Source organism: Rhipicephalus microplus, chromosome 9, assembly GCF_043290135.1.
Source record: "Rhipicephalus microplus isolate Deutch F79 chromosome 9, USDA_Rmic, whole genome shotgun sequence".
Lineage (NCBI taxonomy): Eukaryota > Metazoa > Arthropoda > Arachnida > Ixodida > Ixodidae > Rhipicephalus > Rhipicephalus microplus.
In genome coordinates, this window is record NC_134708.1 from 81,653,963 (window position 1) to 81,670,270 (window position 16,308).

Here is a 16,308-nt window from a genome sequence, read left to right on the forward strand (position 1 = left end):
AGCTTGGCTGCTTAAATGCCTCCACTGCGGCCGTCTTGGCGGGATCCGGTCTTATGCCTTCTTTGTTTACTAAGTGTCCAAGGACGAGTGTTTGGCGCTCTCCAAAACGACATTTCTTTGAGTTCAGCACCAAGCGTGCTTTGCTTAGACAGTCCAGTACGAGACCAAGGCGTGTGTTGTGCTCACAAAAGGTGCGCCCAAAAATTACAACGTCATCCAAGTAACACATACACACTTCCCACTTCAATCCACGTAGAATGTTGTCCATAAATCGCTCAAAAGTTGCGGGCGCGTTGCAGAGTCCGAACGGCATCACATTGAATTCAAATAGTCCGTCTGTTGTAACAAATGCCGTCTTCTCCTTGTCTTCCTCGTGCATTGGAATCTGCCAGTAGCCTGACCTCAGATCCACAGACGAAAAGTAAGAGGCCGATGATAGACAGTCGATAGCATCATCAATCCGCGGGAGGGGGTATACGTCTTTTTTAGTGATGGCGTTGAGACGGCGGTAGTCAACACAAAATCGCCATGTCCCATCTTTCTTCTTCACTAGAATTACTGGAGCGGCCCACGGACTACATGATTCTTGAATTACATTTTGCTTGAGCATCTCGCAAACCTGTTTATTGATCACTGCGCGTTCGGATGGTGATACACGATATGGTTTCTGTCGGAGAGGTCTGTGAGATGTCGTGTCGATTCGGTGCTTTATACGAGAAGCAGGGAATGACGGTGAATCTTGCTGTGCGAAATCAAAAATACCAGCATGTTTGCGCAGAATACTCGCCAGTTCATTACGTTCCTTGGTGCTGAGTGACTTATCAATCATAGCCATAATGATGGCGTCCCTGGCGTGCAGATTATCGCAACGGGTCTTATGCGGGGAATCATTGCTTTCTGCGAGGGTGGCAAGCGACAATACTTGGTGTTCACGAATCTCTGCAAGTTTCAGACCCTTCGGCAGCACTGTAGGTTCATTAGAGCAGTTAATCGCCCATAAACCAGTATGCCCTTGCGCAAACCTTTATGCAACTGAGATGCACGGGCTCCACAGTTGCGTCAAATGTTTTCTCGCTTGCAGGTGAACAGGCAACAGGGACACATTTTGCAGACAACGGCGGCACAGTTGTGTCCACAGACACGCAAAGAGCACTTTCTTGAGAGGGCGAGTTTTCCATAAACGAAACTGGGATATCAGAATCTACTGTAATTTGTCCTGTGCGGCAATCAACAGTAGCACCACATAGCTTCAAGAAATCGAGTCCCAGAATGACGTCGTGCGTAGTATGAGGGAGAACAGCAAACTCCGCGACAAAGTTCTGGCACGCCAAACTAACAGTCACAGTGCAGACACCAACAGGTTGTAACACCTCTCCGCTCACTCCACGAAACGTATCAGGACGATCCCAACGAAACATAACCTTTCGTCCAAGAAGGCGGGTGAAACTAAACTCATCACTGACACGCTTGCACCTGTGTCCACCAACGCCATCGTCGGTACACCATCGATAAGCACTCGAACCTTATTTCTAAGCATGGAAGCTAACGGAGGTATATCTGTTGAAATCGAGGAATGTCCGGCGACCTCACCTCCAACGGCCGCGCCGGCTAGTTTTCCGTAAGAGGCGAGGAGTGGCGGCGCCGAGGAGACGGTGATCGGTTGGCACGAGGGGCAGGTGGTGGTGTCACACTGCGGTCAGAGGCTGGAGATTGGTTTCGTAGCGGTCCTGGGATCTCGTAAGACGCGCTTCCCGGGAATGTCGGTGCTCGGGTAAGGCCAGAACGGTTAAATCTCGGTGATCGGTCGTACCTTGGCGGCTGCCGGTAGTTGCAATACCTGGCAATGTGTCCTTCGAAGCCACAGTTGTAGCAGACTGGTAGAGGACGCTCGCTGAGCCAATGCTGAGACCGCTCAGCTGTGAAGGGTCGGTGACGAGCTTGCTGAGCGGGGGCTGCCCACCTCTGTGTGGCGGGGCCGTGCCGAAGGCGTTGGCCATATCGCTGGTCGGCCGTGAATGAGTCACGACGTGGCCTCGGATTTCCAATTTCGCTGATGTCTGCCACACATACCGATGGTGGCAAAGTAGCTGATGGTGCCGCCGTGTAGTAGGGTGGATTGGTAGGTGGATGAGGAATGGTTTCGTCGACCCTACCACCTTGTCGCTGCAGCTCTTCACGCACAATTGCCCGAATAGTAGCCGCAAGGTCGGTGGGCGGGCTCACGTCGACGCTGGCAACCGTTGTCACATTTGCCAGCCTACCAAATTTCGGGGCGATGCGACGAGTCTTCAATTTTTCAAACGTGCGGCATTGGCGTTGGACGTCGGAGGCAGAGGTGAGGTCATCCCTGCCTATCAGAAAATTGTAAACGTCTTCCGCTATGCCTTTCAATAGGTGTCCGATCCTGTCTTCTTCGGACATCTGCGGGTTTATAATCTTGCAAAGCTTAAGGACGTCCTCTATATAAGCAGTGCAGGTTTCTCCAGGAGTCTGGGCTCTTCCATCAAGAGTCCGCTCCGCGCTTTTCTTTTTTGAGTCGGAGTCACCAAAACACTTCTTGAGTTCTTGAGCAAAAAGAGCCCATGTTGTCAAGGACTCTTCGTGGTTTTCATACCACATCAGTGCAGTGTCCGTGAGAAACAGCGCGACGTTTTCCAGCTGATCGATAGAGTTCCAGTGATTGTACCGGCTCACCCTTTTGTAGTGCGTTAGCCACGCGTCCACATCTTCTCCTGCCATTCCCGCGAACGAGCGGGGTTCCATGTAGTGATGCCGAGGTGTAGTCAGTGTAGATTGACGCGAAGTCGAGGCGGTTGATTCCTGACCTTCGCTCTGGGTCATGACGACTGTTGTCGGCGGCAGACCGGCAAGACGACGGCTCCGGCGAACTCCGAACAGCTGTGGCTCCATGGTACGTCGACGTGTCGTACCCAGCACCTCCACCACTCTGTTACGCCTACGAGGGGTTTATTCGAAGCAGACGTAACGGTCGACTCGACGGTATACCGCAGTGAACGCGAAGCAGCGAGCTCTTGCCACGAACCAAACGTCCTCTTCTTCAGCTACCACCATGTTCCCCGCTACACAGGTGCACATACCTAAATTACACATGTGGTAACAATATGTTTATTGGATAAGGAAAGAATGGTAACCCTGACGGCCGAAAGCATCAAAGGTGAAAATGGGGAATGAATAATGGCATTGAGCGATTGTCTGCATAAAGCTAAAGAAGACGTAGTCAAGGTTGCAGACAGTTTCTGGCACCAGGACTCAGCAGCAGAGATGAAAGATGTGAGCTTGTCTTAAATAATAATAATAATAATAATAATAATAATAATAATAATAATAATAATAATAATAATAATAATAATAATAATAATAATAATAATAATAATAATAATAATAATAATAATAATAATAATAATAATAATAATAATAATAATAACAATAATAATAATACAATCAGACCTGGGGGAGCATGCAGCAAAGCCCCGGCACAAGTGTGAGGAGCATCCTTAAGGCCTGTTTTCTTACATCATTAATCAGTGACTCTACACCTGATTATGTTAGCCTCATGCACTGTCGAGTGCTACATTGTTACCGTTGCTTGAAGTAAACACTCGAGTAGTTGTTGCGCACCGCTGACACGCGCTTCTTATCGTCATGACAAGCGCCAACAATTTCGCCGGCATTTTTCGTTCTATATCTTCTTTTCTGCGCAAGGAACCTTTCGACATTCTCACCGAAACCGAATCAGTGCCACGTCGACTACCTCCGCACGCTTTTCCATGGCCCACGCTGCTGCACAATGCGGTGTCTTTCGCGAGGGGCGTGTTGATGTGAAGGAGAAGACGGCGTCGGCGGTATCGATTAGCTCCGCTAATGAAGACTCCTGTTGCCGCCGGGAGACCTCGACGCCGGCAAAACAGCTCCCCCGAGACGGCATCAGGAAGAAGAGAACCACAGCGCCTTTGCGTGTGTGCCTGTGTGTGTGTCTGTCTGTGTGCGTGCGTGTGTTTGTGTGAGATGCGTGTTTGTGCCCACCCACTCACACGTACACACGATGTGTGCGTGTGTTTATGCGCGTTTGTGTACTGTACTGCGTGCGTGCATACTATGCTGTGTGTGTGAGCACCCGCGTCAGCGTGAACTGTACTGTGAGCGTTCTCGTGTTTACTGTGCTGTGTGTGCACGTATCTTTCTGTGTGTTTACGTGCTGTGCTGCGCGCATGTCTTTATGTCTGTGTGTATGCTTGCACGACGCGCGCTTCTGGGTGTTTGGCGTGTATTCATGCGCGTGTGATGTGTTAGAAGGTGTTCTTGCATTCTCGAGCACGTGTCTGCGCTGAGTGTGCACGTGTGTGCATGTGTGCGTGCGTGCGTGTACGAGTCCTTCGGTGTTTTTTTTTTCGTGTTCAAGCGGGCGACGTGGCTCCGCAGGGCATGCATGATTCGCCCTTATTTGGAAAGACCGCGGCCTCTTACGAGGTGGTAGTGGTGGGGCTTCGCGTGAATTAATGATGTGATTTGCATAATAGGAGCTCCTAACAAGAGGAATATGAAACTACGTGCAGAAAATGTGGTGGCAACGAGGGTGTGAAAAGGGAGTGCATATATATACATTTCGCAGGAGCGCGTATGCAACAAGCAATCAAGCCGGGACACATTGTAGCACCAACCAAAGGACTGGGAGATATTCAAAGACAGACAGACAGACAGACAGACAGACAGACAGACAGACAGACAGACAGACAGACAGACAGACAGACAGACAGACAGACAGATAGATAGATAGATAGATAGATAGATAGATAGATAGATAGATAGATAGATAGATAGATAGATAGATAGACAGACAGACAGACAGACAGACAGACAGACAGACAGACAGACAGACAGACAGACAGACAGATAGATAGATAGATAGATAGATAGATAGATAGATAGATAGATAGATAGATAGACAGACAGACAGACAGACAGATAGATAGATAGATAGATAGATAGATAGATAGATAGATAGATAGATAGATAGATAGATAGATAGATAGACAGACGGACGGACGGACGGACGGACGGACGGACGAACGGACGGATGGACAGACAGACAGACAGACAGACAGACAGATATATAGATAGATTAATAGATCGATCAATACATAGATAGATAGATAGATAGATAGATAGATAGATAGAAACGAATGGTCGCGGCGAAGTAATTATTAAAGGGCAACCCTCCAATTCATACAACCTCACGAACAATGGGCGAACAAACGATGTGGTCCATATCGCACGCCTGGCTGCGAAGAGAGCGACGCTGCCCGCAATACTGAGTGTTCCTTTTGGCACCGTCACGCCGGCATGAAATGCGTGCAAATGCCTCGTACCATCAGACCTGGAAGGTGTATGCGTGGAGGGTGTGAATATTTCATCCGCGAGCAACCCAGTACGTTTTCGCGAGCGCTCAAGTCTGCCAAGCGTTATACCGAGCCGTTCGGGAAGAGAGCCGTTCGGGGAGAAGAAATCCGTGAGATTATGGTCGGGGCCAATTTTTCGGGGAGGCGGCGGCTCCTTGCTTCCTTCCGGTCGTGAATTATTGAGAGACCGGTTTCGGCTCCTTGGGCCTCCTTAAAGTTTAAGTTGCCCGCGAATGGACATTCGCGCACTGCACAGCTCTGGCCCGAGCCCAACGGATGGAGCGCCCCGCACACGACCACGTCCGAAAGGAACGCCTCGCCAGGGCCAGATGTAATCTTTGTATCCCTTATTCTCATTTTTACATTCCCTTTCGCGGACTTTGTTGGAGCACGCCGATGTATTGGAAGGGATTAGTCCAAAGCCAGGAGATGGGACGTTATGTTAAATGTACAAGGCTTTGCAAGACGAAGTAGAAAAAAAAGAAAGGTAACTCTTGTTTCATAAGGACTGCTTCAGGTCTCAAAGACAAGTGCTTGGTTGTTTGTTTAAAGTGCTTCCCTTATCTGTGTTCCGTGTTATCAGTGGTCTTACTACACGGCTTCTTAACAATGCATAAGGCACTCAAAAGTGGCTTTCTTCAAGTTCCCCTCTATGCAAGAACAGGGCTAACGCGATTTCGAGCCGTAATAGGAGCCTGAAATGAGGTTGAAAATAGCAAGTCTTCATACATACAGAACGCACGTTACTAGCGCATGAACAAAAAAAAATATGCGGGCAAAGGTCGCTGGTTTCGAATAGAATGACGGTACGAGAAAGCAAGTTGTTTACACATTCGGAAGTTTATTTTGTGGAAGCTTCACTAAAATTTCAAGTGAGCTCGGTGCAGCAGGGCGGCATATTACTTGATATGGGTTACATTACATTTTCTAAGCATAAAGACAAAAATAAAAACTTCAGACGTAATCTAGAAGTCATCCAGTCATTTCTGTACAACTACAATAAAGCTGCTAGCAAACTGTCGTCAAAATTCTACTCCTACGTACTTTTTCCCCCTAACACCTTATTTGCTTCGCTAGCTTCTCAACATCATCCTCATCAGCCTGATTACATCCACTGCAGGGCAAGGGCCTCTTCCGTGATCCGCCAATCAACTCAGGTTTTGTGCTTTCTGCTGCCGCATTATACCTGCGAACATTTTAATCTCATCGACCCACCTGACTTTCTGTCTTCCCTTCGTGCGTTTGCCTTCACTGCTATTCCAGTAAGTTACCCTTAATGACCAGCGGTTATCCCGCCTACGTGCTACGTGCCCGGCCCGTTTTCAGCTTCTTCTATTTGATTTCAGCTATAGTATACTTAATCCCGGTTTATTCTCTGAGCCACTCCGCCCTATTCTTGTCTCTTTTATAGGTTACACCTATCATTTTACTTTCCATCGCTTGCTGCTTCGTCTTCAATTTGAGCTGAACCTTCTTGGTAAGCTCCCAGGTTTCGACTCCGTAGGTAAGTACCGGCAAGGTACAGCTATTATATACTTTCTTCTTGAGGATTAGTCGTAGATTACCATTCATGATTTGATAATGCTTGCCGAATGTGATTCACCCCATTCTTATTCTTCTAGTTATTTCACTAACATGATTCGGCTCAGCGGTCACTACCTGTCCCAAAAAACATTACTTTACTGGCATGTCTCTCCACCTATCGCAATATGCTGCTTTCTGCAGAGACTTTCGTACAGTACTTTAGTTTTGTGGATATTGATTTTCAGACCTACTCTACTGCTTTTCATGTCGAGTTCAGTAATCATCAAGTTTAATTCGTCTCTTGAGTTACTCATCGAGGCATTGTCATCAGCGAATCGCCGGTGACTAAGATACTCTCCATTAACTCTTATCCCTAACTCTTCTCAATCGAAGGCAAGAAAACTTCCTGCAAACACGCAGCGAATAGCATTGAAGAGATGGTGTCTTCCTGCTTTACACCCTTTATATTTGGGATTTTGTGGCTTTCTTTATGAAGTATTTTGATGGCTATGTATCTGGTGTAGATGTCTTCCAATACGTTTATGTCGGGTTCGTTGATGCCGTGCTTCTGTAGCGCCTGCATCACTGCTGATGTCTCGACTGAGTCAAACGCCTTCTCATATTCTATGAAGCCTATGTATAGGGGTTGGTTGCATTCAGCGCATTTCTCTGTCACCTGATAGATAGTATGAATGCGGTCTATTGAGAGGTAGCCTGTACGAAATACTGTTTGGACCTTTGGTTGGTTGAACTGTAATGTCGCCCTAATTTTTAGCTATTATTTTTGTTAGTAGTTTGTAGAGAACGGACACTATAGCGCTAAGCTTGTAATTTTTCAAACCCTTAACGTCTCCTTTTTCATGAATTAAGATGATGTTGGCGTTCTTCCAAGATTCTGGCACGCTTACCCTCTAGAGACACTTCGCATACGAAGTGGCCAGCTTGTCTGACACAATTTCACTGACATCTTTCAGCAGGTCCGTTGTTACCTTATCCTCACTAGTGGCTTTGCCTTTTTGCATTCCATCTAGGGCTTTCTTTGCTTCCCCTGTCGTTACTAGTATGATGTCGAATTCTCTTGGACTATTAATGTTTCTAAAAATATCATCAAGGTCGTTTTCGCTTCTGTACAGCTCTCTGTGGAATTCCTCCGCCACCTCACCTATCCTATTCATGCTAATTATCAATGATACTGCCTTCCTTGTCCTTTAAAGCATACTTCCAATTTTCATCGATGCACATGTCTGCCTTCACAGTTTTTAGGCTTCGGCCGCTTTTTACAGCCTGCTCAAGTCTCTCCATGTTATACATGCCAACTGACGTCGGCCACATTACTCCTATTATTTAACTTCGAAAGCTCTACTAGCTCTATTTTGTCGGTTGAATTCAAGGATTTTATGGTTTGTCGTCTCTTAATGAAATTTTTGTCGCCTGAGGTGATTTGCCAGGGTTCTGTCTAGTGGCTATACCTCCGACTTCTATTGCACACTATTTGATGATACTTGTAACATTATTGTTGATTGTGTAAACGCTGTCAGTTACCTCGTTTACGATATGCGGGGTTTAACATCCCAAAATCACTATACGATTCTGAGAGACGCCGTAGTGGAGGGCTCCGGAAACTTCCACCACCAGGGGTTCTTTAACATGCAGTTTCCTTGTTTAGAGTTTCTGATCAATTCATAAGCGAAAATCTGAATTACCATATTTTCCCTTTCACCACTAGGCCATTATTGGCTTCTTGCGTATCAGTTTAGGCCTTTCCTTCTTTAAATCTAGTTGAATACGAGCTCCTACCATTCTATGGTAACAGGTCGTAATAGATTTCCGACGTAGCGTATTCTAAAAAAATATTTACCTTTTTACTATTTTTAACATGCCAACCTCCCAGCTTAGCGCAACTACACTGTTATTTATTCATTTAGTTAAACATACACCTGAAAGCCCGTGTTGGGCACAGCGTAAGGGGAGCGATATTGAATAATATAGCTGATAAAGCCAGCGAATCCTTTCCCGAAAGGCATCGGTGCAGCCGGAATGGAAAATAGCTGGAACAGTTCAGCTCACGCACTAGCAGCCCAAGCGTATTCCGCCCAAGGCCTACCGTGTACTGTGTATACGAGCTACGTGACTGGCATTATCACCACACGTCGAAAGACTGCGCCAGGCGTTGTCCTATTCGGCAAATGGCCGCGACGACCGCAGAGAGTATAGGATTAAAAACAAAAAAAAAGAATTTTGTTTCGTAAATATACGTACTTGAAATGTGTTGTTTTTTTTTTTTTAACGGCGAACATCTCCGTGAAAGCGCTTCTCTCCAGAGCACGTTGGGAGGCCCAATTTTCCCCCTCGCTATTTAGACGACACCCGTCACAATAGTAGGCATCGATACGAGATCGACAATGACGCCTCTTCAGAGTGGTGCGTCAGGGAATCTCTAAACCCTTCGCATGGGGCCGCTGTTGCTGTACGGAGCGCGTATAGGAAAACCTATTCTTTCACTGACGCTCGACACCAGTGACATTTCAATATAGCATTTTCATACTAGACAGGCAGCTGCGGGAATAGGTAAATAGAGACTTCTGTGGAATAATCATCAAGTACGCATGAATAGAATGACATGGATGCAGCGAGTACTACAAATAATACTCGAATATAGAAGGTACATTGCGAAAATCACAAGAAAAGCGAAGCAGGCAACGAAGCGATGACTATTAGTTGATCGTTTGAATTCAACGCCCCAAACCCACGATACGATTATGAATTACGAGGGATGCTGTAGTGAAGGGCTCCGGAAATTTTGATCGCTTGGCGTTCTTTGACGTAAATGCAAGTCTAAGTACACAGGCCTGTAATGTTATCACTTCGACCAAAAGCGTGGCCGCCGCAGATGCGATTCGATCCCGCGAACTTTGGGTCAGATGCCGAGTACCACTAGACCAACGCGGAAGGTTAAACAACCGTATTAGCATAAAAACTGCGTTGCGGATGAAAATAGCGTACAAGAAACTATATATGCATGGTGAGTTGATTCATTGCCTTAAAAGGGGAGAGTGAAAATGACAGCACACGAAAGACAAGACAAGACAAAAGCACCAGTCCTGTCATCTTGCCTCTTTTGTCCTGTCATTTTCACGCTCTGCTTTTATTTTAAAGAAAGCATTATCGCAGCATGCTCGAAAATGACGCAGTCACCCGTTGACGAAGCGCACTTGCAATATAATTTGAGGGATAACCGTTGAGTAAGTTACTTTTTAAACAAGTTAATTGAACACTGCTTCAGAAATGTGTGGCTTCCCTTTTGTAGTTCCGCCTCGCTTTAACAAGCAGACGCTGTTCATTAGTGCGCCTATATAAAAATTAGCATTGATTGATTTGCGGCTCCCATTTACAACCACAACAACGTCAGAGAGCGATCATGCAATTACTTATCTGTTAAGCTCCATCAATATGTCATTACCACAACTGCCCGTTTGTTCATCGTAGAAACAGCTGGTTCAGACTAGAGTTTTGATTACCGCACGAGGATGACCGTCTCTATAAAGGCTGACTTGTTTTTAAAAACAAATGTCTTTTTACGTTTTGTAATATACCTGCTCAATGGTCTATTGCGCGATTGGGTATATTTTTTTAGCGTATTGGCAGCAGTAAAAATAACGTTAGTGCCGTATCCACCTCCCTCTTTTCTTGGCTTATGCGAAAATGAATGAATGTACGGAATACCTATGAATATTTTTGTTCGTTTTTATTGCTTCAATTGTAACCATTCTGTAACCACAATATTGTCGACTCTTTTACGCATTCAGCGACAGTGACTACTGCCACGCTGGTATAATTGCCTGGTGTGACGCAGAGATAAAGGTAATGCTTATTTCGTGCACACCATTGCGATAAAATACCACACACACACACACACACACACACACACACACAGACACACACACACACACACACACACACACACACACACACACACACACACACACACACACACACACACGCGCACACACACACACGCACACACGCACACACACACGCACGCACGCACGCACGCATGCACACAAGCACACACGCACGCACACAAGCACACACGCACGCACGCACGCACACATGCACACACACACGCACGCACACGCGCACACACACGCGCACACACACACACACACACACACACGCACACACACACACACGCACACACGCACACACACACACACACACCCACACACACACGCACACGTGAAGGGCGGGTGCAATATTATTTTTGGCGAGCAACTTTTGTTAACAATGACCCTGCTATACCTAGTCGACCCGTACATGTCCGGCGACATTCGTAAATCATATACGGGTACGTGCCACAGGAAGTAAATCCTACTGTGGATGTGTACCGCTCTTACCATCACTCCCATTACACCCAAGACTAACCACGACGCCCAATACTACTCTCACCGCTCCTCCCACTCCAGTAAACCCCGGTTCACTGAAATGCTACTTCTTTAAAATCCCACTTATTTCAAATCCCTCTTCATTCAACCTGCTAATATATTTGCTGAAGGGAAGGCTTCTTTCTTAGTTAAGCGTCGCTGATTCATCAGTGTTTGCCAAATGAAGATCGTTGAAATTTTTTTCTTGTCAAGATACTTATTATTTCATTATCACTAATATAGTCATAGTTAATATTTCTCTAACAAAAAAAAAACAAGCTCCTTAATTCACACTTGTTTCATTAATTCCTTTCCGGTCATACCCTTGCAGACCCCCGCTAAGTCGCGAAAGTACGCCCTCTACAGAGAGTTGGCCATAGTGCGGCAATGCTTGACAACAGACGGACGTGAACAACCGACCAACGGCGCATTCGGAGCAATGACGAAAGTAGTCGAGCTTGTGGTTAACCACCACGGAGGAGGTCGGGCGTCACCAACGCTAGATGCCTCCCCCCCCCTCTCTCCCTGGGGAATAGGAGCGAATCCATTTTCCGCAATCAATATCGGTTAGCAACCACGGCATCCGGAGTCAGCGATTTTCCAATCAGTATCTTCCCATATCATCGAGAAGGGCGGAAAGCTGAGCGAGATGATGCCGGGTGTCTCCATTATCATACAGTTTCGTTTTCCCCTATTAATATGTGACGCCCAATATGAGCGACAATCAATAAATGCGTCATATTTACTCAATTTATGCCAAGGACCTGCAGGGTAAACTTAAAGCAACAGTAAGTGCTAGATTAAATTAGAGTACATTCTAAAGAAATCAAAGACTTCCGCGATGGCAACATATTGCAATACATGATTTAGGAATTAAATTGAGACTGCACTAATGCAGGTCTAAAATGAATAACATGACGACAAAGTGATGTTGTATAATATGCCGAAAAAGAAAAAATTACGATCGTAAACTGAACGTTGAAGTGTGTACAAGAATACGTATAGGTAGGACTAATACTAACTGGAGAGCCTAATTACAAAAATAGAATTAACCGAAAATTGAGGATGGAATGGAGTGCAGCTGCCAAGCACTTTGATATATTCTCAGGAAATTTGGCAGTATACCATTAAAGCGAAAAACATACATTCACTGCATATTTCCAATTCAATTATACGGGTCTGAAACGAGAGAAATAGAGGACTCCACTGCGCGGATTGGAACGTGATGTGAGCGGAGCAACATTAGGAGAGCGGAGGATGGCAGAACTGGCCGGTAAACGAAGAGATTGCAGACATCGTAGTTGATATTAACCGAAATAAATAAACCTGGGCTCGCCACGCAATGCGTAAGCCAGACAACCAATGGAACAGTAAGCGCAACGGAGTGGTTTCCAATTAAGGAATAAGAAACGCAGTCGGGCCAGGCAGACAGTTCTATGCAGCGATTACATTCAGCTGAGTTCAGCAGAGAATAAAAAAAATCAACTCGCATAGGATAGGATAAAGGGTAGATCATTGGGAGAGGCATTCGTCCTGAGCAGGAGAAAAGCATGTCTGGGAATGGTGATAACGAATTGTAAGCACAACGTCATTGAATAACGCATTGTTCTTACGTCATTTATGCTACATTTTTTATAATTCAAATTCAACGACACACTCAAGTTGCTTGCGATAGTTGTCTGCTGGCAGTGAGCATGCATTAAAATGTAAAATTTATATATATCTTTTGGAAATCTTCTTGGAACGTACTAAGCCGCACGTCTTGATATATACTGCCTTCACCAATGTGATGGTGCATAGTAAAATATTTCAACTAGAAGTGATAGATGAGAAGCTTAGGAAGCGAGGATGCTTAGCTAACCATCAACATAATGTTCGTAGTCTGTCGCTTTTCAACAGAATACATAAATGGCAAAAGTAAGACGCATCTTGAAGTAAGGACGCCGTGCCGCAAAGAGATATACATACATCACAGCGGCCTTCGTCGCAACCTTGGTAACAGGCTCGCCATCTGATGATTGCGATGGTGGGGCTGTGGCCCGCCCCTCGATGAGTGGGTCACGCCCGTCAAAGCACGACAGATCGAACTGCCCAGCGCTAAGATGATCGAAGCGGCAATCTCCCAAAATTCTGCAGCCGCTAATGCATGGCGAGCATTTACTGCGCAACCAGGGACAACTGCTAGATGCCTATCTGGTGGTGTCTATCCTGTCCACCACTGCCACTTTTCGCTGACAGTGCTCGGCATAGAAAAGCAAACACGCACAGAAAATGCAGAGGCTACTAAAGACCGTGCTGAATTGGCAGTTAAACGACCTTCTCCTCGCGTATTTTAATGTTACTCCGCTATACTGTGAGTGAAGGGCGTTAGCGATCAACAAGCATCTTCGAGAGCGTTACATATATTTTTTTTCTTTCAAGTCTTTGAACCTACTTCGTTTCAGGAGAGTGATACGAACCGGCAAATGTATCGGGTACCGTTATTCAAGCAGGCTATGACCGTCTTTCCGAATCTGTGCTAGTTACTATGCCATAGCAGGTAGAACCGCCCCTGCTCTGCGAAGAGGCGCTACACCTGTACATGGAGGCATTGGTGAAGTTAGACGAGAGCGCTCCAAGAAGCCCGGACCAATTCTATTGTATATAAGTAATCGTTACCGCACCAGAGTTCAGATCTCAGCGGACACTCACGTTGTGTTCGAGTCACAGGTTCGCGCGAGTGTATGAGAAAAGGAGGTGCGCAAAAAGGAAGAGCAGGTCATCCGCGACTTTCTGCGCACTTGCAGACTTCGCTAGTGCGCCACAGAGACACGCGCGCCGCATCGACCGCGCACACCGTCGTGGGCACGCTTACCTGAGCCGTCCTCGAAGAAAGCAACGTCAGCGGTGCGGGCAAGGCTGGCAGCCAGCCTAGGTCATCCTCGTTGCCACTGCTGCTCGAAGGGACGGCTTCGCGCGGTGCGGCATGCGCTCTTCGATTGGGCGCACCGGGAGAAGGGGCGACGCCGAGAGCAAGGAAACGCCGCCAGCGCCCCGGTTCGAGCGCTGTGGAGTTGAAAACTGGCGCGCTCGAGCGCCGAGCGGCGGACCAGGGTTCCGAGGCGGGCAGTGCGATCAGGATAGTGAAGTGAAGCACGCCCGTGTCGACCTTCGTCCATTCGTCCCATTCGCACGTGCCGTGGTTGGGATAATAAATAAATAAATAAATAAATAAATAAATAAATAAATAAATAAATAAATAAATAAATAAACCAAGAAGGAGGGAAGGAAACAAACAAATAGAGAAAAGAAAGCACGAAAGACAGACAGAAAGAAAGAAAGAACGAAAGAAAGATAGAGAGAAAGGAAGCACGGGCTCTGAGTTAGACAAAAGCTTGCGAAGCTCGACAGAGAGAGAGGGAGAGAGAGATCTCCAACATCTCAGACAGACAAAATGCATGTTAAAAAGCTTCAGGAGATCGCAAATATGGCGCCGCCCACTACACCACAGTATCTCCTATATCCTAAGTCGCTTTGAGACTTTAAACACCGCAAACGAACCAACCGGCAGGTCCGGTGGTTCTTCAGTGAGGCGCCTGTATGTATTGTTCGTTTGAAATTAAGGGCTAGCGAAAATAAAAAAAATAAAAAAAGACGTTCACAACCAAGGGTACGGGACCAATTAAGCGTAAACTCACACTGTTTTATTGATGGGTAGAAGTGCTGAATAAATGGGAAATGGAAACACCGAGATCACGTGTGCATACGCTTTTCAATTTCAAGCATGTTGAACACACTAGCGGCAGAAATCTAAGCACGTTTGTATTCCATGTTTATGAAGTGTAGGAACGCAATGACGGTGGCGCTATGTGTGGGCGTATGTATGCCTTCATTTTGTGTTCGTTCGCAGTGCGCTCTTACCGTTCATGAACACACAATAAGACCGAGAAAGAGATTTACTAGATTAATTGCTCGTCTTTGCAACAGGTAGCCCGGCCAAGTTTGAGAAATAGCTTTCTTATAAGGAAGAGGTCTTTTTAAGAGGATCTAAAACCATGTAGTATGACGATATACCACCGTAGACAAGCAAGGTGGGGTATTGAGGTGGAAGTGTTACTTGTCTCACGAGTAAAGAAATTCGTGGTCGGTGGTGGACATACATCACAGGCAAAAGAAATAACGCTCAACGAAATATTACATGATGCCTTCAAAGATGTTATGAGATCCCGTCATAGCATAACATTGTCGCTCGGTCAAAAAAGGCTGGTTCTGGCAAAAGAGAAATAAAAAAAAAGCAGAGATAATAAGCAGATCAAGCTTCCGGTTTGCTATCCTGTACTTAGAAAGACTAAAACGAGATGTAAATGAATGCAAAAGAAGAATAATAGTGTGTGACGAGAGCTGGTGACATATCAGAAAAAAATAAAGCCATGTCCGTGGTACCAGCCAAGTACTAACAAAAACAGTCTGCCAACATTCACTTTCATTTTTAATGTGTGTCATAGACGCCACGAATGCGGGGCCATAAATGAATTGTGGATGTGAGTTGAAAACGTAAAGTTTGGAAACTTGAAATTATTCAACCCAATGTCTTGCCTTCCGAATGTTCGTTCCCAAGAAGATTTTCAGGAGTATCCTGGCGTTCTTGTTCTTGTTCCCCTATTGCCCGTGGCGCATACCCAATGTGAGAGATTGGGCAACAATTGAGTGGTTCTATAAATTATCGTAAGCTTTAGAATAATGTAGGTTATATAATGAAAAAGATTGCCGAAGACCTAGGAAATTGTGGTACTTGATCTAATGCATAGAATTACTTAAATGAAGAAAATAATGTATTCTTACACTAGAGCAATGCTCTTTATACGTATATATTGTTGTAGAGACATTAGGATAATAATACAGTTTCGTTAATATAGTCCCTCACGGCCACGCATACTCTCACACTGGAGAACTCAGAAATGAAATCT

The 16,308-nt window shown here is 45.8% G+C and overlaps 1 protein-coding gene across 1 annotated transcript in view; it reads right to left on the bottom strand.

Moving 5' to 3' along the window:
- LOC142771946 (uncharacterized) overlaps positions 1-14,398 on the bottom strand; it is a 35,065-nt gene extending 20,667 nt beyond the window's left edge. The window contains exon 1 of the mRNA XM_075873954.1: positions 14,217-14,398. The gene's annotated coding sequence lies outside the window, so the exon portion shown is untranslated. The remainder of the gene's footprint in view (positions 1-14,216) is intronic.
- Positions 14,399-16,308: the final 1,910 nt, after the last annotated feature.